Raw genomic sequence first — 25,479 nt, forward strand, 5'->3', positions numbered from 1 at the left:
CTTCCAGTACAAGAAACGCTCTTGAAATGCACTGCTGATCGAAGCGACACACACTGAGCAGTGTCGCCGTCGGTACCTGTGCCAGATAGCGGAGATGCGACGCCAGGGTAGGCCAATTTTCTTCACTGGCGAAACGTGGGTCAACGCCGGCCACACGCATAGTCGGGTGTGGATTGATGGCACAATCCAGTCTGCCCACGAAGCACGTCGATCCTGACTGTCGACTGGTCTTCTAAACCCCAGTGGCAAAGGTGGCAGACTTATTCTGACACACTCCGTCAGCGAACGTGGTTTCGTCGAAGGCTCAACGGAAGTCTTCCGAGCTAAGAGAAGCTCAGGCGACTACCACGAGGAAATGAACGGGGACCGCTACGAAAAGTGGTTCTCCCAGAGGCTGCTTCCATAACTACCACCAAGCATTGTTATAGTGATGGATAACGTGCCATATCATTCTGTGAAGCAGGTTAAAGTGCTGCACATGAGCAGCCTCACAAAGGACATACAGGCTTGGCTGTTCAGAAAAAGTGTTGCATGGAGCAGTGACATGGTGAAGGTGGAGCTCATGAAGCTTGTCAACAACATGAACATAGACGGGGCCGGATACTGTGTGGACTACATTGCTGAAGCTGCTGGCCACGTCGTTGTGTGCCTACCACACTACCACACTACAATCCTACAGAGCTTGTTTGGGGTGACGTCAAGGGCTTCGTGGCAAGTGCAAAAGATGTGGAGCCTCTGGTTTGGAAAGGCATCATGCAAGTGACTGCTGAGAAGTGGATGAGCTAGTGGAGCACATTCTCTATGAGGAACCTGTGATGAGAAAACTGGACCACATCATCGACAATGTTGTTGACCACGGTCCAACTGTTGTAATCAACCTGGAGGACGAAACAATGAGCAGTGCTCAGTCGAGTTGTGATGAGGACGATGAGATGTGAACCCCTCTAAGGGGCTAATGGGATTCATTACATGTGTGCCGGTATAATTTAGTACTGTCGCAGCGAGAGTAGTGAAAATCAGAACCAGAAAACCTCAATTGTTATGTTGTAAAATAAACTTTTGGATTGATTGATTTTGCCTCATTGACACATAGCTTCCCCCGCCGGTATTGGACACAGCTTCCTTGGGCTGTGGCCACACTGAAGTAAATACTTGTATATACACATGGCAGAAACACTGAAAAAAACTCTGACGTGACAAGAGCTGTTACGAACAGGTGGCAATAAAAAGAAATAGTCGGGCCAGTCCCGTTGTAATGGACGTTTGCCTGCCCAAAATCAAACAAAAAAGATATAAAAGACACCAAGCACTACCTGCTACAAAAATAAAAAAGCTAAGTACAATGAGCCACCAGTGCTGAAACTTTGCATGCCAGCAGCAGCACCGTAACACACAGCCTAGCGAGCGGTGGAAACAGTTTTCAGCTGCACATGCTGCGATTTCGCGTCATCAATTTCACCACTCCTCTTGAGGTACATGTGTCCAGATTTTGGCCTGACTGGGAACCGGCGTGCTGTAACGCATGAGCACATGCGCTTCTCCAGCGCGCATCGGTATGGCCGTATGGCCAGAGCTTTGCTGGATGCATAGAGCTAAAGTAAACGTTGATACAGCCTGTTATCATCCAAAATGTGGTACCATTTTCGTGGCCTCCCTATCGGATGGTGTCGGCATATTTCAGCGGCACACCCAAACTGCCGTAGCGCCTCCTGGCCAGCGCTGGTTCCCCATAGAACACCTTTTTCGACACAGATGGTGCCACCTGTCAAATTCATGTGGGCGACAAGCGTGTAGGAACACAATAATGTAGTGCGCTGCATCATGATTGGCTTAGGGTGCCCCTACCTTCCACAGTGCTGTCAACAGCTTGTGAGATGGAGTATAAGTTGCGAGAACACTGAGCTTAGACTTTGCACCCACCGCATCAGATTACCTTTAAGATAAAGACTGCACAACTGTGCTCAGCCATGCCATACACAGCCGCGGGTGGAGTCCGATCCAGGGCTACACTGCGGCAGAACCCCTTTAATCTGGCTCCCGTTCTGGCACATCGGACAGCATAGTGGATGCCGAATCATACAGTGCGTCTCCTACTAAATTGTTGCATGCTAGGCGTGCCATTCCACTATGGCACGGCGAAACGCATCTGATCTGACTGCTGATCCGGCACGTCGGATGCCGTATTGGAGGTCGCATCGGAGCCCGAATTGTACCGCGTATTTCCTACTTTTCAGAGGTGGGTGCGGAAAAGAGATTGCTCAAAATTTTGTCAAGCACATTGAACGCAGCCCCCAAGTTTTCTGGGGAAAAAAAGAATGTTCATTATGCAAGTGAATACGGTGCACATCATGCACTCCATGTGCCTTTCATTCTTCCACTATATTACACAGCCCGGCACAGTTCCACGGGTGGTGTTGTGCGTTCTGCACTTTATACTTTAGAAAAGTCACATACCTTAACTGCTGATGTCGCAGACAGTGCATGATTACGTAGAGGCTTTAATGCATGTACCTCAATACTCCGGCAGCAAGCAGGGCTATCTCAAGCTTCGTATGAAACTTGACCTGTATTTGCACTAAGGAATGTTTTCTTATTTTGCTGACACAATTGTCATTGTGTGGCTTACGCACCGCACTGGTCTGTTGACAATGCCCAAACATGGCGAGGGGCCATTTACCTCATAATGTTGTTCGTTTAGGTGGCAGTACATTTCGGGGTCACCAGTAAGTCCCAATCAGAGGCCTACATTCAAAATTTATCATCACTGTTTTATTGCAAACACAGCTGTTGACACAGTTGACAGATGATCGCTGCCTATTTATTGTGCCTTCATATGAAGGGATACCACATGAACACAGTTGTTATAATGCAAGCAACGTCACTACAACATATGTCCCTACAACTTGTTCGATTATGCTGGAACATGCTGCAAGGTCTCTTGGCAACTCAGCATATAAGAACATATCGCAACACTTGTGCATCCTGCTGCAACAGAAAGCCATTCATCCCAATGCTCACATATTTAGATTTGAAAATTCAGACTGCTGTTAATACATAAAGTACACCAACATGGCAAGTAACCTACTAAGTGGTGTCTTGGTGCTTTGTCTTCATATGAGTGTTCAAGTGAGCACCCTGCACAAAGGAAATGGAGCAGATCGTGCAGCGGAATGGTCGCTCACCCGTGTGGATGCGTAGGTGTTCCTTGAGGTAGGTTTGTCTTGTAAAGGTCTGAGGGCACAAATGGCATTGAAATGGTCGCTCACCCGTGTGGCTGCGTAGGTGTATCTTGAGCCAGGTGTTACGTGTAAAAGTCTTATGGCAAAAATGGCACTGAAAGGGACAGCTGCCTGTGTGGATGCGTAGGTGTTCCATTAGTCTGAACTTTCGCAAGAAGCTCTCAGGGCAGAAATCGCACTGAAATGGACGCTCGCCTGAGTGGATCCTGATGTGTTGTCTCAGATTAAACAGTTTTCCGGTTTTATAGTCACAGAAGTCACAGCGGTGCAGGCATCCCTGCTGAGACTTGTCATCTTTGGTAGTTGTTGGAGAGGTAGAATCCCTTGATCCTGCACACAGAGAAACAAAAATTGCACTTATGCCAAAGTCAGAGAACACCGATGCTTGTGCTAACAATTTATTGAAGTGAGAGCAGACGGACTCTAGCGCTTGCATGTGCTGCCAATTCAGCCAAACAAAAGTGCAAAATCCTCATAATATTTTCAAAGTATTCATGCTGCGTTGTTAGGGTGCAGAAAAAGCTTTCATGATATTCTTCACATCGATCATGCAAAAACAAAATATATACAACAGTGCTGAAAAAAAAATATAGGTTACTGTTAGCTATTTAGCTCATTTTCTTTCTAAATCTCAAACATTGTGCAGATATGTGTGTGCACTGTATTTGCATGTGTTACGCATTATGGGCATGTCTACAGTCACACATAGCTTTGGGTGTTTTACCACAGCCTATTCATTGGCAATGACAGTAATTAGCTCAAGGTGCCATCATCAAAAACAGTAGGAACGAGGAGCATCTGGGCTTTTGAGTGAAACGCCCCATTACCCACTCCCCTGGAAAAGTGAATTCCCCTCAATTATATGCAACTCATCGCAACACATAGCTATAAATGCAAAGTCTCCCCTTTGACCTATCATACAAAGTAACTCCATTTTCAATAGAATGCACCAGCAGACTTTTACTGATACAACAAGATGCCTGCTTTCACAACGAAGTCTTGAATTGAGACCAGATGCACTTAGTCGGGCATCCTCAGTTATTACAAATATTCTGAGGTTTTATGCCGATAATTGGTCACCTGTGCTATTTACTACATAACACTCAGTGAAATAAAGCTTCTCTGCACAACATTTGTGCCCAAGATGTAATGCCTAGAACATACAGCAACGCTCAGTGATCGGTGTGTCATAGTATGGTCCAATGCTGCGTCAGCATTTCTTCTTGCTTATTTTGATCATTTTGAGTTGTTTAATGTGTCACTGCTTGTTGTCTTAAGCATGAAAGACATGAACAATCAATAAGCAAGTACATAAATCAATAATAAACACTGAATATAATGCAAACTTCACAGAAAGGTAAACTAGGTATGTCATCTCACAATGCAAGGGCAAGGTTAACTGAGAACAAGGCCTTCATCAGTGCACTCCACAATGTTGTCCACTGTGGAGAATACAACAAACAATGTGCCATAGTTTATCATTGCTCTTACTACACAAAAAATATAACATGATTTATTTATTTATGAGAGTATCCACAGCGCATTTACATAATAAGAGTGTGGGGGAACAAATAAAGGTAAGAAGACAAGCAGGTGAATCTCTCCACAAAGGAAGACTAGCACTAGTAGTATAAAATAATTGAACAAACATAAGTCATACTTGAAACCAAGAAAATCAACAAACCGATAAATAAATAATGCTGTGCACAGCATAGGTAAGGCGAAAAGAAGGAAGAAAATTCATTACGAAGAAGAAAAAGTGACTATGTACACGTCTACCGATAACTATAAGGTTGAAAAAAGCACTTTGTTCAAGGTGATAACGACGACATCCTGCGGCAAATGATTCCAATCATGGATTGTTCTGAGCAAAAAATATTTGTTTTGCATCATATCTCTAATTTTGTATGTGTGATTCATACATGAGGAGACATAATCGAGCTTGAGTAAGTACTTTTCATGATTAATAGCAGTCTTATGAAATATTATGAAAACATTTTAAGTTTTTTCCGAGGGTTCATGCAGTATCTCCTAGCCAATGCTTTCCCTAGCACAAGATACGCTAAAACGTGTAGAGTAATTAGCAAATATAAACTTACGAACCTGATTTTGTATTCTTCCCAACTTGCCTATCTGAATTTTCAACCATTGATCCCAGACACACCAAGTGCACTCAAGTACAGGTCTTACGTTTGACTTGTGTAGTAGTTTTTTAGTATTCATAGGAAACATTTTTGCATTTCTACATAAGACGTGTACGATAAGCCTTAAGTGTTAAGTATATCAATGTGACGGCGCAAGGAAAGTTAGGAAGTTAAGTATAGACTTAACTATAGACAACAGGTATTGCACAGCATAAAATAAATATTCGTAATTATATCAGTCTAGTACTCCATTTAATTCTAAGTAAGCCACTTGGCTGATAGTGCCCATGTGCTCACACTGTCTAACTTCATCCAAATGGGTGCATTATAGCATAATACAAACATAGTAAACAAAGCACATCAAATTCTTTAAGTTTGTGAACAGAAGAACACATACGTGAATTCATTTTGGTGTTCAGGAACTGTCCTGTATAGAGACTGCCACAAGTGGGATTCTGGAAGAATCTTCTGGGAGATGGATAACAGAACTGGCATATAGTCTAGTTGTCTCTACAAAGGCATTCTGTACTGCGTATACAGTTAAACCTCCATATAACAAAGTCGGCAAAATCGGCACTTTGTTATAATGAAATTTCGTTATATATTCAAACACGCTATCAACTGCACTAAAGGGGAAGACAAGCACCCACACCTGCTGCACACCGTCTTCCACACCAACAACATATGGCGCGGGACAGGATCTTATTGCACTCTTACTTTATAAGGGCCACGACGGGAAGAAGGTCTTGCTGCTATGCAGCTCTGCTTTGGTGGCCGCTCTGTGTAGCACGGCGTGCTATCTGAGAGGCACATGCGCAAGCAACAGCATGTTATACAACTATCTGAAGATCAACTTTGTCTGTGGCGGTTTCCATTTATTGCGTCGATATTCGTTCACGGTGGAAGTTTCATTGATTTATATTGAAATCTTGCAGAAAGCCCTTCGTTATATTCAGTTTCAAGATGCATGGTGTCCTACAGACAAGAAGTTATAAAAAGGTAAATACTTTGTTACACCGAGGATTTCGTTATATTGAAGTTTGTTATACTGAGGTTTAACTGTACATCATTGTCAAAATACAAATACAAAACAAAATGTTTAAAGAAATCATAACAAATTATGCTGCAAGAAGATGTTAAGTCGTACAAAATAGAGGCAACAAAAACATAGCCAAAAAAAAAAGATCACATGATATCATGCACCAACCGACAATACTGAAAGCACCAGACAAACAGGTGCAGGAAAATTCACAAAGTGACAGCCACTAACAAAATCAGACATCCCAAGTTGTAAAAAGGTAGTATAGTGGCAGTGCAAATATTGATATTTTTCATCTACGCATAGGTAGGAAAAGAAAAACGAAGGCGTTATCAACAGTAAACTCCCAAGTGTAGCATTAATTAGGTACAATACCACAGGCAGAGCCTTTGTCTAAGGGAAGAATAAAGAAGTGCAAATTGGGCACAGACAGAAAAAAAGGTCTACACAAATACACAAATGAACTCAAGCGGAATTTCTCGGTCCATGTCCAGTTTTGTCATTCTTTATTCTTCTTTATGAAGTGCAAACATTCCCAAATAGACTGGTGGTTATATAGTCGAAATGATCGGAGCAATTGAGGTGCTTCTGCTGCAACTCTTGCTTCTTGACAGCTGTTCGGTGGCGAGGATGCCTTGCTGTGACAAGTAAAAAAAAGTAACGAGATCAGTCACTTGTGTAACACATTGTTTCCAATTACTTGTGTTCTAAATAGGAAAATTTTTACCCAGATCTAAAAGAAACATTGGGGAAAAACAACCTCCGAATATCAAATACCAAATATTTTACCTTCTGAACAAATTAATATATAAAGGTGTAATCGAGTCTGTTTGGCAACAAAGGATTAGTTATATTATTTATTACATCAGATGCATTTATCAACTAACTGGATTTCAGCTCAACTCCAGCTTTTAAACAAGAAAGAAGGAAAAGTTGGTCATATCTGGTGCACCATGACAATGACAGTACTTAATCAAAGAAACAGATGCTCATAGATGCATCCAGATGCTCATAGTACAGTGTAGGGTTCACTGAAGGAGTTAAGTGCAATACTAGAGCACTGCACATCAGTTGAAAGGAATCGAAGCACGGTGAGACTTGCTAAATGATAAAGCGCTTTGATGAGATTGAGATAGTATATTTCCAGGCTGTCTAAGGCGAAACCTTATTTACCGACTCAAAGCTATTGCGCATAAGCGGCTTCATGTGTTTGCTTAGGAAGATGGGTGTCTGAACAACAACCGGTGGTTTTTCTGCAGCGGAATAATTTGAATGTCTCCCCTTGCATCAGTGTTTCTTCCTGTGAACTGCAAAAGCTTTCGTTTTCTTTTATGGTACTTGGAACGTTAGAATGAATGAAGGCAAACCTCAATATAATGAACCAAGATTTATTGATTGCCGTGATCTAACGGCCTATTTTTGTTTCCTGATCTCAGTTCCATTGAAAACCAAACTTTTTTTTCCCCATTTAGCAAAGTTATTTCGTACCACGGCTTTGATTTACCCAAGTTTTCTAACTTTTCAACCATGTACTTGGAGCTTTCATGGTTAGTAAATTTATTAAATTCTACAAAAAGGCTGGCCAAAGGCCGAAGTCCTCATTTGCACGCATCCTTCTGTTCGAGTGGAGTTCGAGCGGCAAAAACACAGACGTGCAGACGATGATCGGATTTCGTGAAGCTGCAAAGGAGCGTGGTATTCAGTAAACAGCGCTGCGCCATCTGTCGTGTTAGTAAAGAACTTGCAGAGGGCACAAGCTGCCCAGCAGCTAGGAACAAAAGCAGCGAATCGCGAAGGTAATGCTTTTGTTGGTTAAATGTGCCAGAAGCAACTTTTAGAGCTGGTAACGCATACTGTTACCCATGTTTCACCCTCAGCTACAGTTCCTCCAGTGCAAGGGGTGGGAGGGTGAGGGCACGGTCACTTCAACCATCGCCTCCTGTTACGGGCGGCAGGTGCGTCTCCTCCTTTAGCCTTTCCGTGGCTGCGGATGGCTCTCCGTGTGGCTGAGCGCATACACTGCACTCAACTTATAGCGCTATCAAAAAAAGTTGTCGCAGTTTCACCTGAAAGGCGAAGCATTAATTGCGATAGCAAATTGCGATAGCATTAATTGCGATAGCAAAACATGCGTTTGTAGCCCTGAACTTAAATTTGCTACTTATGCTAGAAGAATTTTGTGTAGAAATTAGGCTGCAAAAAATTAAACATTTACTTTTTCTAAATAGTGTGTCAGGCTTTAGGTGCGATAAAAGTCAGAAATCTGCAATTGCTTTTGTGGCAGTTTCAGGTTCATAACCGTAGTGTGCATCGTGTGGAGCGAGAACATCGACGGCGATGCTTTAGCGTGCACGAAATCATTGAGAGACTCGATTGACAACAGCGCACTTTGCGTGAACATTGGGGTCAGGGTTAAAGACGGGCTAGTGTCAGTCTCATTGTCGCTGCTGCTGCTGTCATCGCCTCAGTCGCAGAACCCCAGCCATCTGTAGCGACAATGATCGCCTTGTCGGAGATATTTTTGCAGAACAAGGGAGCACTGAGAAACTCTTGCACTGCAGCAGCACCTGTTTCATCTTCAGTAGTGACGTGCTCCCAGGGCTGTCAGCGGCTTCCACCGTGTTGGTTTCACTATCATGGGGAGGTTTCGCCTCAGCGCACAAAGCCCGCCTTTCTGAAACAGTTGCTTATGGTGGAAAAGGGTCTCTAACCCTTTTTCCATTGATAAGCATGACCATTGGTTCAAGCATTCATGATCATGGTGCTCCCAGTTTTCAGAATCGTCCATATCATAGTCTGTACTACATCAGGTTACTTTAAGTCATGCAAAACTTGCAGCTTCATCTCAAGCCACACAGCTTTGCGCTTTCTTGGTGCCATCTTCTACAAACTGGGCTATGCGCTGCTTCGGGGCTAATTCCACGGTGCATTTTCATGCTCACTGTGATAGATTGTAGAAAGACTGGGCACTACCGCTTAACTTTCTTCTCTGGACGTATTTGGAGCATGATCATGGGCGACGCAGACACCATCTTGTGGTTCGCAGCACTAAATTGTGATGCTATCCGTAGCTTTCGGGCAATTAATGCACCGGCACAGGCAGGACGTGCTGCACGGTAATGGTGGCAGGTACGAACTCACGTAGGCAATCTTTTTGACCAGTCTTGGCATCGTTCCTTAAAAAGAGAACTTAGCAACGCAAATGTCAAGGTCAGCCCACGTGGAAAATGCTGTCCACAAGGCAATATTTTTATCGTTGGGTCCGACATGCGGTCATAACATATCATTATATGTTCTTTTTTTCTCATAAGCCTGGTGCTTAAGTTGATACTCTTAAGTTGACTCCTTGTTATAACCAATATATTTTTACATGTGGCATTGCTACAAGCGGACTGCACTGGTGGGTGCCATCTGATGACAGCTGAGGGCACCAAGTGTGGCAAAACATGGTGTTCAAGATTCATGGCACTGTGCGATGCGCCACATGCGAATTTCGAGTGTTTTGTGAACCATGCCAATGCATTGCTCTCGGCACGTTCTGCACCGCACAAGCCAGCACTCTTAGTTGTGCAATTATATCCTGGCTTTCATGAGATAATTTGTTTACAAGTGCTTACTGACAAGGTGCTATCCACCAGGATAGTTCTGGGAACCTGTCAAATTATTTTCGCTGCTGAAATTTTAAAATCTTGATTTAGCGGAATTTGGGAGTTAAAAGGCTTTTTTTTTTGCAGCATGCAAGTACAACTGTGTTATATCGAGGTTTGTTACTACATAGGACAATTTCGAATAGTGGTTTCCCTTATCAAATATGAAGTGAACGGCAGAGACTATTCGATTTATATTCAAAAATTTGACTATTTGTACACCCCTATTCATAATGTAAAATCATAAGAGCTTACCCCATGCTAACACCAGGCCACTGCTCAGTAATGGCAACTAACCAAAACTTATGAGATGAACAAAAAAAAAAAAAAAAAAAACATATATTGTCCGCTAGAAGCATGCATAGTAATTAAAAGAGATCATCATGATGTACTGTTTTCTTTTTCTTTGACCACATGCGCTAATGTAAGCCCAATTTTTTATTGCATTAAATAAGTTTTGAGTTGCACTTATGTCTGTCTTGCCCTGCTTAGATTACTTCAACCTCGGTAAACGTGTTTTTTTTTTTTTTTTTTTTGCTTTTTGTAACATTGCCCTGTTGAAAATATTTTCTCTTTCCTTTCGCCACACGAAGAAGGCTCAGTTGAAATACGTTTCTTGTGCATTTGTTCTTGCCTTACAAAACACTCCAGTGTGGACACAACTATATATAGCGGAAGCTTGATTACACGTCCCCCGCTCATGCGACGACCCGCATTTTACGAATTGGTTTGGTCCCGCGGCAGAACCCTCACAAGAAATAATGCATTAAATACCTCGATTATACGACGCAATATTGCACCGACCCCGCCTCGTACGACACCTCTCTGGTACCGTCCACGTAAGAAAAAAAGGGGACATGCACTAAGCAGACGCGCAGTCTGGCACGTGCAGGTGTGCAATGCCGTATTACCCGAATGTAAGGCGAGGGGCGACTTTCCAGTCACGTGAAAAAAAAAATAATAATATAATAAAACAATAAGACCGCGAATGTAACGCGATATGAACGGTAAGAGAAACAGTACCTTTATTCAAGGAATCGCAATTCGGAAACTAGTTCACTCATCATCGTCGTCTGAAGAGGGGACGGAGCTTTCCAATTGCGCGATCACTTTCGTAGATATTTCAATTTTGCGAACTTTAGCGTGACTCGATCGGCACTGAGAGCGTCCCCGAAAAGTGTGTCTGGCGATGTCCTAAGCTCGCTACCAGCGCCAAGAGAGCTGTCTCGGCCGTATGCTTCGAGGGGTTCGGTACCGGGATGAGCAGAGTCTCGCGAAAGCGAAACCATCTCCAAATGTGATCGCCCGAGAATCAAGTCATCTTCCGTGCCGTCGATCTTGTTTGAGATGCAAATACTTCTTAAAACCACACAACCATTTCATTCTGGGTCAGTACCAGGCCCATTCAAGTTCCGCAGAGCCTTTCCGACTGGACTCGCACTTAAAGAGATCTTGCCGCTGGTCCCGCCATCCGCAAATCGTCCACTCATTGACGTCGAGACACCGAGCGGCGGCTGACTTTCCCAGCTCCTCGGCCATAAAAATTGCTTCTTTCTCGAAAGCGGCCGTCATACCAAAAGCGCTGCATTGCCATAACGTCGCGAATGAACCGGGTCGAACCGCAAAAGTACGTACGGTAATGCAACGTCATAACCAGTCACAAGTACAGCGTGGTACCGTAGAAATAAAGAACGAACTTGTGGTACAGCAAAAACGGCGTCGGTTCTAACCGAAAGTACAACTGTACCGAAAGCAAGTTCCGACTTTGGTCGACTTGTCTATGGATTGGATCGATACGTAAAGTTACCGGTTGCCAACGTAAGGTTATAAATCGCGGGATGTGGAATATTTATTTAAATTGGTCAATTTCACGATTCTTTAATGGGTCAAAGGACCACATATTTCATTAAAGATGAGAACAAAGATTCGCTCACACCTCCTCCACTTAAAAGCTTGCTTGTCATTTTTTGAAAACATTTAATCTATCTTCCTTGGAGCAGTGCACGTTCGTGCCACGGGCTTAGTCAGGCGGTCTGTACCTGTTCTTGGGCAAGACTGAGCGTCACTGCCTATATTCCAAGTTTTTCGATTATAGGACGGTTTAGCGTGGTCCCCTCAAAGTTGTATAATCGGGGTTCTACTGTATTACAAAATGCTAGGACCAGCTCGTACGTCCCCGGTCGCGTATTTCTATTTGCGCCCACATACAGCGCTCGACCGCTGGCGCCACGCTACGCCGCTCGCGCGTACCATGTTTCTAGCCGCCGCCGTTGGAACGGAGGAGGCGTTGACGGAGAACACGCTGGGCTGGTGGTGACTAGCCTGCTGTTAGGGGATCGGTGGTATTCCTAAATAAATGCATCACTGTTTTGATGATCCAAATATAATCTCACTATCAGGGAGGGAGCAGTCTACCTGACTGGAGCAGTATTTTTTTATTTGGGGTGTTGCTACGCTGCGCTCCGCAACACCCCAACGACCGCCGCTTCGCGTCGGCGCCCGGCACCACGGCTTCCGCCATGGCACCGGGGTTCAATCGACCGCGCTGGTAAACAGAGAGGAAAAAAAAGGAAAAGCCGTGATATAAGGAAAAATAAAAAACTCTAGCCAGGGCGGGATACGAACTCGCGTACGCACATTGCTTGCCTCAATTGCTTCCGTGTATACAATTCCCAGGTGAAAATTTCCTGTTGGTTTACTGCTGGTCCCAGCAGGGTGCTTACTGGTCCCAGCGCGGGCTGCCTGCTGGCTTGCTGATGGTTCCAGCAGGCTGCTTACAGTAGCAGCTACTGAGACCAGTAGGTGATGGAACCAACAGGTGATGGAACCAGTATAGTTGAAACCGGTAGCTGCTGCTTCCAGCACAGGGTTGCAGGCAGTCGGCCAACTTGTTACTCACCGATGAGGAGAACATTGCCAAGCAACAAGCTGATGCCGCATGCACTTAAATGCATGTTGCGTACACTTTTCAACAAATTTAGGGTTGAGAAATATGAAATCTTGATTGCTTCAGCTTGGCCTCTGGATGTAAAATTTTTGTATAATGAAGGCAAAAGAGTGCACTGATATACAGCATACGGTCTAATATGTACATTCGAACATCGATTCTTGAGTTGTATTTCATTATGCCACGTCCTTCCCTAAATGGATCAGTGCACCGAGTTGAAAAGCAGTAATTTCTTAGCTAGAAACAGCAGATCCTAACTCCAAGAGTGAATGCTTGGACTAGTTAGTTCAAGTCCAATTAAACAAAACCACTGAGATCAGCATTGTTGGAACCAGTTCAAGCCAACTGAAAACCAGCAGGTTACTTGCTGATTCCAGCAGCGTCCCAGGAGGAAATCGGTATACTGCTGAAACCAGTACAGAAAACTAGTAAGCACTCTGCTGGAAACAGCAGCAAGCCTGCACGCAGCCTGCCAAGACCAACAGAAAATCAATAAGCACCCTGCTGGAACCAGTACAGCCAGCAGGTTGCCTGCTGGGACCAGCAGGAAACCAGTAAGCACCCTGCTGAAACCATCAGCAAGCCAGCAGGCAGCCCGCTGGGACCAATAGAAAACCAGTAAGCACCCTGCTGGAACCAGCACAACCAGGAGGAAACCAGCAGGTTACTTGCTGGTTCCATCAGAAACCAGTACAAACCAGCAGCTCTCAGCAGGAAACCAACCGGAAATTTCACCTGGGCATGCAAAAGCGCTTTCGGAGCTGATTAAGATATGTCTAAACAGCAAGGGAAGCGTATATATGGTGCTTGTTCTAAAAGCGGGCTAAATATGTATTACGAACTATCCAAACTTTCTGCTCATGAATTGAATCAGGATTAGTGTATTTTGCTTTTCGTTGTTTTATTCGGCAAATATTTTGAAGCATCGGCTTGTCCCGTTTCTGACTCAGTAAAGTTTCTCGGTGCGGTCACTATCTGATAATTTTCTTCCTAATCGCTCGCAGGTGTGCTTAGTTCCGTTAAATTTGTTCTTGCTGCTCACAAGGCTTGAAACGTAGCTGTTCTGTACATTGTAATACCTTGTAGCGAAGACCTATTATCGCTAGTAACTTGCTCACTCTTGTGGACCGTCACGAAACATTCAGCTTCAACCATTCGTGCGCTATCGGAGTAGTACCGTCATTTATTGTGCGTACGATATAGTGCGTATATATTCAAGTGTGCGCCCATTTACTTATTCTTGACATGTTGGCGAAAGAATGGGTATAAGTTTCTGTGTCAATTGGGGCAGCTGTGTGTAGATAATGTGCGCGAAACCTACTATGACAGGAAGTGGCGCTACTCCCTTTATCATTGTTTAACGAGCAGTACTCACTTTTGCCAATGTATACCGGGGCTGAAGCCCTTCCTTTGAAGTTTAACGATGTAACGCTGGTGGATGAGCAAATTTCTGTATCCTCGAGAAAAGCCGTACATCTCGAAGTGCCGGAAACACGCACGGACCGTAGCAGCAGCGGTCCGCGAACTTGGCCTCACATATTTATTACATTCCTTATTTAATATGCCAGTCACTATTTTTGCAGCCAACTATACTACACACGTCTTCAATACACATGATTCAATCCAACATAATTGGAACACAGTGCGTTAGCGAAAACTCAGTTGCATTTCCGACAGCTGATGGCACACAATTAAGTTATAAGCGGCAATGGTATCGTATTCGTGCGCGGTCGTTGAGGCGACGTACGGCGCGCCGTCAAAAGCGCCATCTCATTCTTGTAGAACAAACTGCTTCACGAAAAGGGTCAATAGACGAGGCAATCTAAAGTTTGCCCGCGCGGCCTCAGCGCCGAATGCTCCCCTAGTGGACGGATGGAAGTGTCGAAGGCATAGAGTTTCTCAAACTCTATGGTCGAAGGTCGTCGCTGTGCCAGTGCGCGCCCGTGTTCTGTACGGTGCAAGCGCTTGTGTGCGTTGTTCTCGCGATGATGAGCATGACCTCATCAAACAGGAAAGGTGGCACACAATACTGCTGTGTTGTTGATTGCCACAAGAGCCTCGAAAACACGAAAGGTCGAAAGCCGCCCGTGAAGTTCTACAGATTTCCGGGGAGGTGGTACAAGGACAGACTACAAGGATGGACAACCACAGTGCGCCGAGTCAACTAAGTCACATACTTTCGCATTCACCTGCAATATCACGGCTGCTCGATAAAAATTGGAGGAAGTTTTAGCTTCGCCTTTAAGAGTGGAACGCAATAGTGTTATCGGGCCCCATTTGCATCACATTTTTGTTTCAGTGGGCTTCACCGCAACACAGAGCGTGGAAAAGCCAGATTACAAAGACCAAGCTTACACCGATTCCTTTAAAGTCGGTTTCACTTTTAAACTGAAATGCATTGCTAAGAAGACGTTTTTCCAGGGGTAATATTAGTCGTCTTATGTGAAAATGTGAAGGCCCTAGCACATCTTTTTATTTTACTAATTGTTTGCTATTGCCCCGACGCGCGCGTGTGTCCAAAACGCATTAGGCAGGCGAAGTCCCAATTTGACCTGCCGAGGATGCGAGCGCCATCTGGATAGCATTTTCGTAAGTAAATTACCCGAGCGCACGGTGTTGGTACGATAGAAATGCTAGAAAAGGGGTTTGTGCTCGAGTTTCTAGTAACAGAGTTACATTTTCTCGTACATTCAAATTACAATCCGATGCCACCATGTCTGTAGGTTGGGGTTAAGTTGTACTTTACCAATTTTCTGACGGATTTCACTGTGAGAAATTCAATTTTTGTTCACCAAAACCCTGCGCGGTCGGGGTGGTTGGGGATGATTTTTTTTCCGCCACGGATGCCAACGCCAGATTTTCTGCGACACGGGGCCCTTAACGCCCCGTGCCTGTATTTAGCGCACGGCCGTTTTAGGCATGTTGCATAGTTGAATCGTACAGTGACATCCACCGTGTTAGCAATGCATACGTGTTGCGCCGCTAAGATCGATGACGCCAGCTCGATTTCCGGCCACGGCGGCCACATTTTGATGGGGGGCGAAATGCAAGAACACCCTTGTTATCATGTACTTGGACTTTGTTGTGCGTTAAAGAACCCTCATGTTGGTTAAAAGTATTTTTTGAGACCCTTCATCACAGCGTGTCTCTTAACGATTTCGTGGTTTTGGCATGTAACACCCCCAAATTTATTTGTTGTACTGAACGATCACTTGCGATCGGGAAGGATGAGCTCAATAATTATTTCCCTTTTCCAATTCGCTGAAATTTAAATTACTAGTTGCGCAGGTAATGAAAGGAGCCGCACGCCACTTGTCTTTTAAAAATTCAATTAAATTATGGGGTTTTACGTGCCAAAACCACTATCTGATTATGAGGCATGTCATAGTGGGGGGACTCCGGATTAATTTGGACCGCCTGGGGTTCTTTAACGTGCACCTAAATCTAAGTACACAGGTGTTTTTATGCATTTTGCCCTCATCGAAATGCGGCCGTCGTGGCCGGGATTCGCTCCCGCAACCTCGTGCTCAGCAGCCCAACACCATAACCATTGAGTAACCACGACGGGTTAGTTGTCTTTTGTGTGGAAGCAAGCCGTACTTAATGCAAGCCACGTGCATCGGTGAGCGGCAGATCGGAAAGCTGCCGGTCAAGGCGTGTGCATCATGTTTGTTGCTTGGCCAAGCTTTCTAGGTTCACACTATCCAAGCATGCTTTAAAGTAATTGCCCCCTTGCACGTTCTTCCTGCTTCACTCTTCCTGCCAAGAATCTTTGTTTCGTGTAGTAGCCAGCCATCGGTGCGAGCTTACTTTAGCTGCGGCGGGGGCATTCGCCGAACGAGAAACTAGATTTTCTTTGATGAGGCATGCATCGCTAATGCGTGCGCTCGTGCTACTGGTCCCATAGGCAACTCTCTCGTACGTATAGTGATATGCTTATTGGTGCCTAATTCATGTGTTTTTTCTGTGCTCACGACACTTCCTTGGAGCCATAATGAGCAGTCGTACGTGCACGCCCAGCTACCAACGAAACCAGCGGCAATCGTCACTGTTTCTGCACATCTCTGCAAGCATGCATGACCGCTTTGTGACTGTATCATAGAGAATTAAAAGTGACTAAATTACTGAACTCGGTGTATACCTCTAGCTTGACGATCTTGTTGGACACCTGCGACATGCGCTTGGCTTTCACTGCCACATCACCGTTGACAATTTGTTCAACACCACACATGTGTCGAATCAGACGCTCGCTTTTCTTGTGGTTGCCGCCCCGAAAAAAAGCTATTGGTGTCGGCAACCTTCTTGAGCACGAGCAGCGAAGGATAGTGCGGGCGAAACAATGTAAACAAAGCGGAGACTGCGCCACGGCGCAACCGCGCTGCTTGACTATTCCAGATTGGGGGGCGCTGACATGAGGCACCGTAGCACCGTCTGGCGATCGTTGGTTAAACGGGAGTGTGAAAAGGCTGCATTGTAGCCAGTTCTGCACTATGAACGGTGACGTTATAAGTGGTGGCATCATTCTGGACATGGAGGAAGGAAAATACAGGAGGGAGCCTACCGCAACGCGATTGACGCCGACTGGGGTGGCCCAACACGTGGTGAAAACGTCAGAACCCCAAGGATACGTCAGAGCGCCCAGTAGGTTTTAGTACTCCCGGTTGATTTTTTTACAATACCCACTCGAAACCATTTGAAACTTTTGAAATAAACAAAAACAAAACCAATGAATAAAAAAACAAAACAAGAAAAAATCTTCCTTCCTACATGTGAGCAGCTGCCGGCCAAGTGCACACCGAATAAAAACTACCGGTAACCAAGCGTCTCAGCAAATCACGATTCTCCGTGATCTCAATGCAAGAGGTCATGTGTTGGGCCACCTGGCCGCACGAAGCGTTCGCTTTCCAAGGCTGGCTGCGTGACGTAATGCTCCCTCCTATATTTTTCCTTCCTCCATGATTCTGGACATTATTTCCGCCATTTTCTTATAGAGGTGTGACAAAGGTGCAACACTTACAAAATGGCGCTGATGGCCCCGATTTGTTTTCGTAAGGTGAAGCAAATTTGACGTTTTGTATAAGAAACGGAAATGAAAGCACTGAACCTAACGTTCCTGATAAAGAAAAAAATGCGGCCAGCTTGACACTAGCAGTGCCAAGTCTGAAGAAACAGCGGAGTTGGGCGACGTTCCTTATCAACCAGTTGATGTACGCTTAACTTAGCTTTTTCTAGACGTTAGGCTATCACGGCAAGGCTAGGCTGTATCATGGCAAGGCTGGGCATTGACGCTTTGCTTGATAAACGCGTTCTCGGTATTCTGGATTGGTTCGGCAACGTCACATATCGGTGGCTTTGTTGGTCAAGTAGGCTGCATCGGCACGAAGATGGTGATTCCTTTCTCACGTGGCTTGAACGCGCTTCTCTTGTCATGGAGCGTACGATGATAGACCCTCCTGGAATGCCTTAAAGACGCTGCGTAGCTGCTTCATTGCTGAAGTCTTGGACTGATGCTGTCAAAGCTGATTGTCCCGGGTGTTGTTGTTCAAGGTCGACAGATGGTGGTAGCTTCGATATGTTCAAAATATTGTCAAAGTATTCAGGCTAAGTTGTCATGGTGCAGAAAAAGCTTTCATGATATTCTTCATATCAATCACGTAAAAACAATATATATATACTGCAAAAAATATACCTTCCTGTGAGCTATTTAGCTTATTTTCTTTCTAACTCTCAAATGATGTGCAGATACGTTTGTGCACTGTATTTGCATGTGTGAGCCATTGAGGCCATGTCGACAGTCACACTTAGTTTTGTGTGCTTCACCACAGCCTATGCATTGGCAACGACAGTAATTAGCTGAAGGTGCCATCATCAAAAAACAGTAGGAACGTGGAGCATCAGGCATTTCGAGTGAAACGCCAAATTACCCACTCCCCTGGAAAAGTCAATTCTCCTCAATTATATGCAACTGATCACAACACAAAGCTATAAACGCAAAGTCTCCCCTTTGCACAATCGATACAGAAGTAACTTCATTTTCAAAAGGATGCACCAGTGTTTGTTTCCTGATAAAACAAGAAGCATGCTTTCACAATGAAGTCTTGAATTGAGACTAGATGCACTTAGTCGAGCACGCTGCACTATTACAAGTGTTTTGTGGTTTTATGCCGATAATTGGTCATCTGTGATATTCACTACATAAAACTCAGTGAAATAAAGCTTCTGTGGACAACATCTGTGCCCAAGATGTAATGCCAACACACAGCAATGCTCAGTGATCAGTGTGTCATCATAGTATGGCCAAATGCTGCTTCAGCATTTCCTCTTGCTTATTTTGATCGTTTGAGTTGTTTAATGTGTCACTGCTTGTTGTCTTAAGCATGAAAGACATGAATATTCAATAAGCAAGTACATAGATTAATAATAGACACTGAAGTTAATGCACACTTCCACACCTCGTAAAAAGGTAAACCAGGTGTATCTCACAATGCAAGGGCAAGGTTAACTGAGAACAAGGAATGACCTTCATCAGTGCACTCCAAAATGTTGTCCGGTGTGGAGAAAACAATTAACAGTGTGGCATAGTTTATCATTTCTCTTACAAAACAAAAGAATATAACACAATTTATTTATTCATTTATCAGAGTACCCACACCACTTTTAGGATATTAAAGTCAGGGGGGGGGGGGGGGAGAAGAGAAGAACAAGCAGGTTAATCAATATACAAAACAAAACCAGCAGTAGTAGTCTAAAATAACTGAACATAAGTCATACTCGAAACCAAGAAAATAAACAAACTGATAAATAAACAATGCTGTGCACATCATGGGTAAGGCAAAAAGAGGGAAAAAAATGCATTATAATGATAAAAAAATGACTATGTACACGTCTACCAATAATTACAAGGTGGAAAAGAACACACTGTTCGAGGCAATAATGACATTCTGTGGTAATCGATTCCATGTATGGGTTGTTCAAGAAAAAAAATTACATCGATCAGAAAAATATTGTTTTGCATCTTATCTCCAAGTTTGAATGTGTGATCCCAAGGCGAGGAGACATAACCAGGCTTGAGTAAGTACTTTACGACTTTTTTTACGCCGTTCATGCAGTGTCTCCAATTCAATGGTTTTCCTAGCACTAGACACACTAAAATGTGTAGAGTAATTAGCAAACTTAAACCTCGGAGCCCTATTCTGTATTCCTTTACAACTTGTGTACCTCAATTTTCAACCATTGATCCCAGACACACCAAGTGCAGTCAAGTACACGCCTTATGTTTGACTCGCACAGTTTTTAGTATTAAAAGGGAACATTCTTGCATTTCTACACCAGAACTCTAGTGTGCGAGAAGCCTTATGTGTTAAGTATATCAATGCGACGGCTAAAGCAAAGTTAAAGGGACCCTGAACCACCCCTCGGGCTTTGTGAAATAACATAGTCCACGGGTAGCATACGCAGCTGTGAACATCTCAGCCAAGTTTTGCTGTCGTACGCAGTGCATGGAGCTCGCAAGCGGAGCGCGAAGTCACCTTTCTCTCAAATGCCCTCGTTTCAACAGAGCCATGATCCTCACTCTCTTCTGTGTGCTTTATTGTGCAATAAAGCACATTCCAATACGCAGCTGCTATTCGTCGCTGCGGTCGGTTACACCGCGGCCGTCGCGGCGTGCCGCCATGAGTCCACTGGCTAAGCGCACTGCAGCTATCTGAGGACAACCGCGTTTGGCTTACGTTTAGCGCGGTGTAGACACCAAAATCAAAAATTTGAACTGCGCGCCATGGTGATGTTTGAAGGCGGAGCGTTGTGGCCCCTCCCCACTTCGCCGTAGTCTTCGCAGTGCAAGGCTCAAATTGAAGAAGGGAGGGGGGGGGGGGGGGGGGGGCACTGTGGCGGCTGTGTTTGATTGCCAATAACTCCGCTTCTGCTGAACGCATTGAAGTAGTTTTTGCAGCAAAGTATTTCTGAAATAGCCTATTTGCACCTCAAATGTTTTTCTCCACTTTGACAAAAAAGTGGTTCAGGGCCCCTTTGAAGTTTAAGTACAGAAATCTACTATAGACAACTGCAGGCATTGCACAGCATAAAATAAATACAGTCAACGACCGATTTTCCAGACGCCCGATTTTTCGGACACGCCCGATAATTCAGATGCCTTCGCTGCACCACCACGTACCCCACAGATGCCCGCTACTAAGCTTCTTCCCGTTCGGTGCCGTGTATTTAATTGAAAGAATTCACAGCTGTAAGTAATGGCATCAGTTGTGCCTTTGTAATCCTCGCCAATGGCTTTGAAGCTTGGAAAGCACAGCGCGTTGCAAAATGTCGGTTGTCGAAAGCCAGCTTCGCCTCAATACAGCACTGTTATGCAGATAAGCATACAGAAAGTATTGAAGTGAAGCATCATATACACGCGTGCACCCGCCGTGCCGTCTGCTATCATAGTACGAGCACTGATACGCCTAATAAGTGTACTGGCAGGCCTTTAGAACTATTTCGGACATGCCTGTGGTGATTTGATTCATTGGGGACAGAAAAAAGTTGTCGCAGTTTCACCCGAAAGGCGAAGCATCAATTGCGATAGCAACTTAGTAGAGAGCTATACGGAGTAAGGATAGTAGTTTTATCCGCTGTACAAACTTGGACATGCAGCAGCATGCACCGGCAACACACAGCACTGTTGTCGACGCCGTCGGCGTTTTGCCCGCGTTCGTACAAAATGCGTGCGGCGTTGGTGACTGTTGCCGGAGCCTCTGATATAAATAGGCACTTGGTGCCGCAGCTAAACGTCGCCTCCCTTCCCTGCCCCCCCCCCCCCCCCCCCCCCGCGGCTATTCGTGCGTCAGAAGAAGGCGCGTTTGCTCTACATATATGGTGATTGTAAAGGAGGAAAGAGACGCCTACTTCTGCAGCCCTTAAGGGAGCACGGCACAGAACGCGCGTTTGTTCTCCGCCGTGCGTTCACTCCCCGTGAAAGCGCGCGTCCCTCGCGCCCTTTCACTCGCACATACAGCGTTCGGCGGCGCGCGGCGACGATTTCATCTCCATTGACGTCATACGGAACCTCACGGCGACGGCGACGGCGACGGCGACGGCAGAAATCTGCTTTGGAGTGTCCATATAATTGCTATCGCAATAAAAGGCATGCAATCATGTTTTCGCATTGCCCGATTTTTCGGACATTTTTGCAAACGAAGTGGGTAAAACCTGCACTTTACTTCGTTATAACTAAATTTCTTTATATTTATATTTGACATTATTATTACAGTCGTGAATCTTTTGGACATTCTTGTCGCCAATGTTCCTGTGTGTGCGTTGACACCGGGCCGCATGTGTCCATTATGAGTGCTGCTCTTTGCCGTCGGCTCAAGAAAGTTCTGACGCCTGCCCCGAACTGAGTTGTACGAGTCGCCGACGGAGGGACTGTCACTAATGTTGGCATGTGCTCTGCCCGACTCACCATTGCTGAGAGACACACCGTCGTTCTCTTCACAGTCACCGAGCATTGCCCTCACGAACTCATTCTCGGTCTGGATTTCCTCACCAGTCATTCTGCCCTCATTGACTGTTCGGCCGGCTAACTCCGCCTTGACTTGCCTCTTCTTGCCGAACCTGTGGACCCGCCTCCAAGCCATTTGAGCTGCATGGATTTTATTCGCCTACCGTCTCACTCTGTGACACACGTCGACTTGTTGTCCTCTCCAGCTGTACCTGACGGCAATTACGTGGTTGCACCAATTCTGGCCGTTATACTTACACATGGTGTTACCGTGCCGCACACTGTGCTTACAATTACTGACAACCGCACCTGCCTTCCCCTTGTCAATTTCGCGCTAATCACGCAAGTTCTGCCTCAGAAGATCTCATTGGCTATAATTAGCGCTTTGCAGGATGATGAGGTCGTGCCATTCACCTGTCGAAGATCGTTACAGCTCAGCCCATACCGTGATGTCATCGCACGGTAGGGACGTCGACATTGAGAAGATGGTTTCCTCTGACCTTACACCTGCTCAAGCTGAAGCCCTTTGCCACGTTCCTGAAGGCTATCGTGACATTTTTGACTTTGACAGTCGACCATTAGGTCAAACGTCCAACGTGACCCATCGCATAAATACTGGCGATGTGAACCCTATTCACCGACGTCCATATCGTGTTTCTGCGTCAGAATGAGCTATTATCCAACAGGGTAAAAAAGATGCTTGATAAGGACATTATCGAGCCTTTCTGTTGTCCCTGGGCTTCTCCCGTCGTACTTGTAAAAAAAAAAAAAAAAAACTATGGAATGTGGCGCTTTTGTGTAGATTATCGCCACCTGAACAAAATAACAAAAAAGGACGTGTACCCTTTACCACATATTGATGACGCTCTAGACTGCCTGTAACGTGTCACCTATTTTTCTTCTATCGACTTCCGGTCTGGCTACTGGCAGATATCCGTCGATGACATGGACCGAGAGAAGACTGCATTTGTTACCCATGACGGTCTTTATCAGTTCAAGGTGATGCCTTTCGGTCTCTGTAACGCACCCGCTACCTTCAAACAAATGATGGACGATGGAATGAATGATGTTTCAAGGGTTCAAGTGGTCCACCTGTTTATGTTATCTGGACAACATCATCGTTTATTCGCCCACATTCGACACGCATCTAGACCGTCTTTCAGCGATTCTTGACATGTTCCACTGGGCCGGTCTCCAGTTGAACTCGTCAAAATGTCACTTTGCCTCGCAGCCAAATCACCGTGCTTGGACACCTCGTGGATGCCAGAGCCGTGCGACCTGATCCGGACAAAATTTGCGCCGTTACGAACTTTCCTGTTCCGAAGTCTACCAAGGACGTTGGTAGCTTCGTAGGGCTGTGCTCTTATTTCTGACGCTTTGTGAAGGATTTTGCGACCATCGCACGTCCCCTTACCAACCTCTTGAGGAAAGACGTCCCATTTTCTTGGGGTCCTGACTATGCTGCATCTCTTCCGCAGCTCACTACTCTCCTTACCGCGCCTCAAATTCTGGCCCACTTTGACCTGTCTGCCTTAACGGAAGTTCGAACTGATGCCAGTGGTCATGGCATAGGAGTAGTGTGAGTACAACGCCAGCGTGGACATGATCGCATTATAGCCTATGCCAGCCGACTTCTATCACCCGCCGAGTGCAATTATTCAATCACAGAGAGCGAGTGCCTTGCTCTTGTGTGGGCTGTTGCGGAAAGGGCTCGAGAAATTTGGCACGGCAGCACCACAATGAACATGTGGTCCTCAAACCGCTTCGTTTTTCTTCTTCAGACAATACTGGGAATCCTGCTGGTGACCCAGAGCAAGCAGCATGTTTAGCAACTTCCCAAACAAACCATCGATGAAAGTACAAGCACGGAATTCTGCGATGTTCCATGGGCTGATCTGTTTGCCGACACACGGGCATATCAACTGGACAGCTATCATACCGTGATACCAGGCTACGTGACGTCAACGACGATTGACGCTTATAAAGAGAACAACTTACAAGATTCCGGCATTGGGCACGGCAGCACTGCAACGAACATGTGGTTCTCAAACCCCTTCGTTTTTCTTCTTCAGGTGAGAAAATATTTTGGAAAATGCTATCACAGTAAGGAAAAAGGAAGAAGAAGAAGCCAACCAGTGCGGACGGCTGAATATCGGCTCCTGCTTTGTTAAATGTTTTCGGCAGGTTCTTTTGGCTGCCACGCTACACATTTCCATCATTCGACCCGGTTTGTCGCAAGGAATCTGAGGACACCGAACTTTCACCGGTGGGTGCTTTTGTGACTTTTTTCCGAGCTGTTTTCTGGTGGTCCACACTGGCGCGCTAAACCTAACGCGCTCAGCCTAACGGCGGAGCGGTGGCCGCTCGGCGAGACGCGGTGCTATGGCCTCCAATCCAAGCGTGGTGATTGTTGAAGGCATGGATATTACCCCGGAGGACGCGGAGTGCTCAGGCTGGGTAACAGCGCTGGGCAAAAGGAAGAAGAAGAGCAGGCCGGGCGAGCCAACGATGCCGGGGCCTGAAGCGAAGCAAAAAGCTGAGAAACGCGGCCGCACCACGGAGCACGTTGAAGCGTATCGTGGACGCCTCGAGGCTCCCCAGACTACCGAGGGAGCAATTCAAGATCATCGTCCAACCTCGAGGGGGACTGGACTTGATAAAGTCGGATTTAATACAACTCTCACGGGTGCTAGCCATGGCCGCGGCCCTGGCGCCGGAGCAAGTGCAGGATGACACGGTGTACCCCCCCCCCCCCCCCCAATGGCATCCAGAACATTCTAGTTATTTCTATGCCGCATGAGGCGAATGCGCGCACCTACGCCAGGATCCAGAGGATCCACACGAAGGAGGGCCCCTTTGATGTGGCAGCATACATTGCGGCATCGGATGACACCTGCAAGGGAGTGGTGCGGGGGGTGGACCCCGGGATAAGCGACGCCGATCTAAAGGAGCTCATCGTCAACCACC

At 45.6% G+C, this 25,479-nt stretch overlaps 1 protein-coding gene and 1 long non-coding RNA gene across 3 annotated transcripts in view; one reads left to right on the forward strand and one right to left on the reverse strand.

Moving 5' to 3' along the window:
• LOC125940694 (zinc finger protein 501-like) overlaps window positions 1-25,479 on the reverse strand; it is a 170,796-nt gene that overhangs the window by 21,349 nt on the left and 123,968 nt on the right. The window lies entirely within an intron of this gene.
• The window catches only part of LOC125940695 (uncharacterized), a 114,085-nt gene continuing 91,745 nt past the window's right edge, over window positions 3,140-25,479 (forward strand). For both annotated transcript variants that reach the window (XR_007463900.1, XR_007463901.1), the window contains exon 1: window positions 3,140-3,229. This is a non-coding gene — a long non-coding RNA (uncharacterized LOC125940695). The remainder of the gene's footprint in view (window positions 3,230-25,479) is intronic.

This window comes from Dermacentor silvarum, chromosome 10, assembly GCF_013339745.2.
Source record: "Dermacentor silvarum isolate Dsil-2018 chromosome 10, BIME_Dsil_1.4, whole genome shotgun sequence".
Taxonomy (NCBI): domain Eukaryota; kingdom Metazoa; phylum Arthropoda; class Arachnida; order Ixodida; family Ixodidae; genus Dermacentor; species Dermacentor silvarum.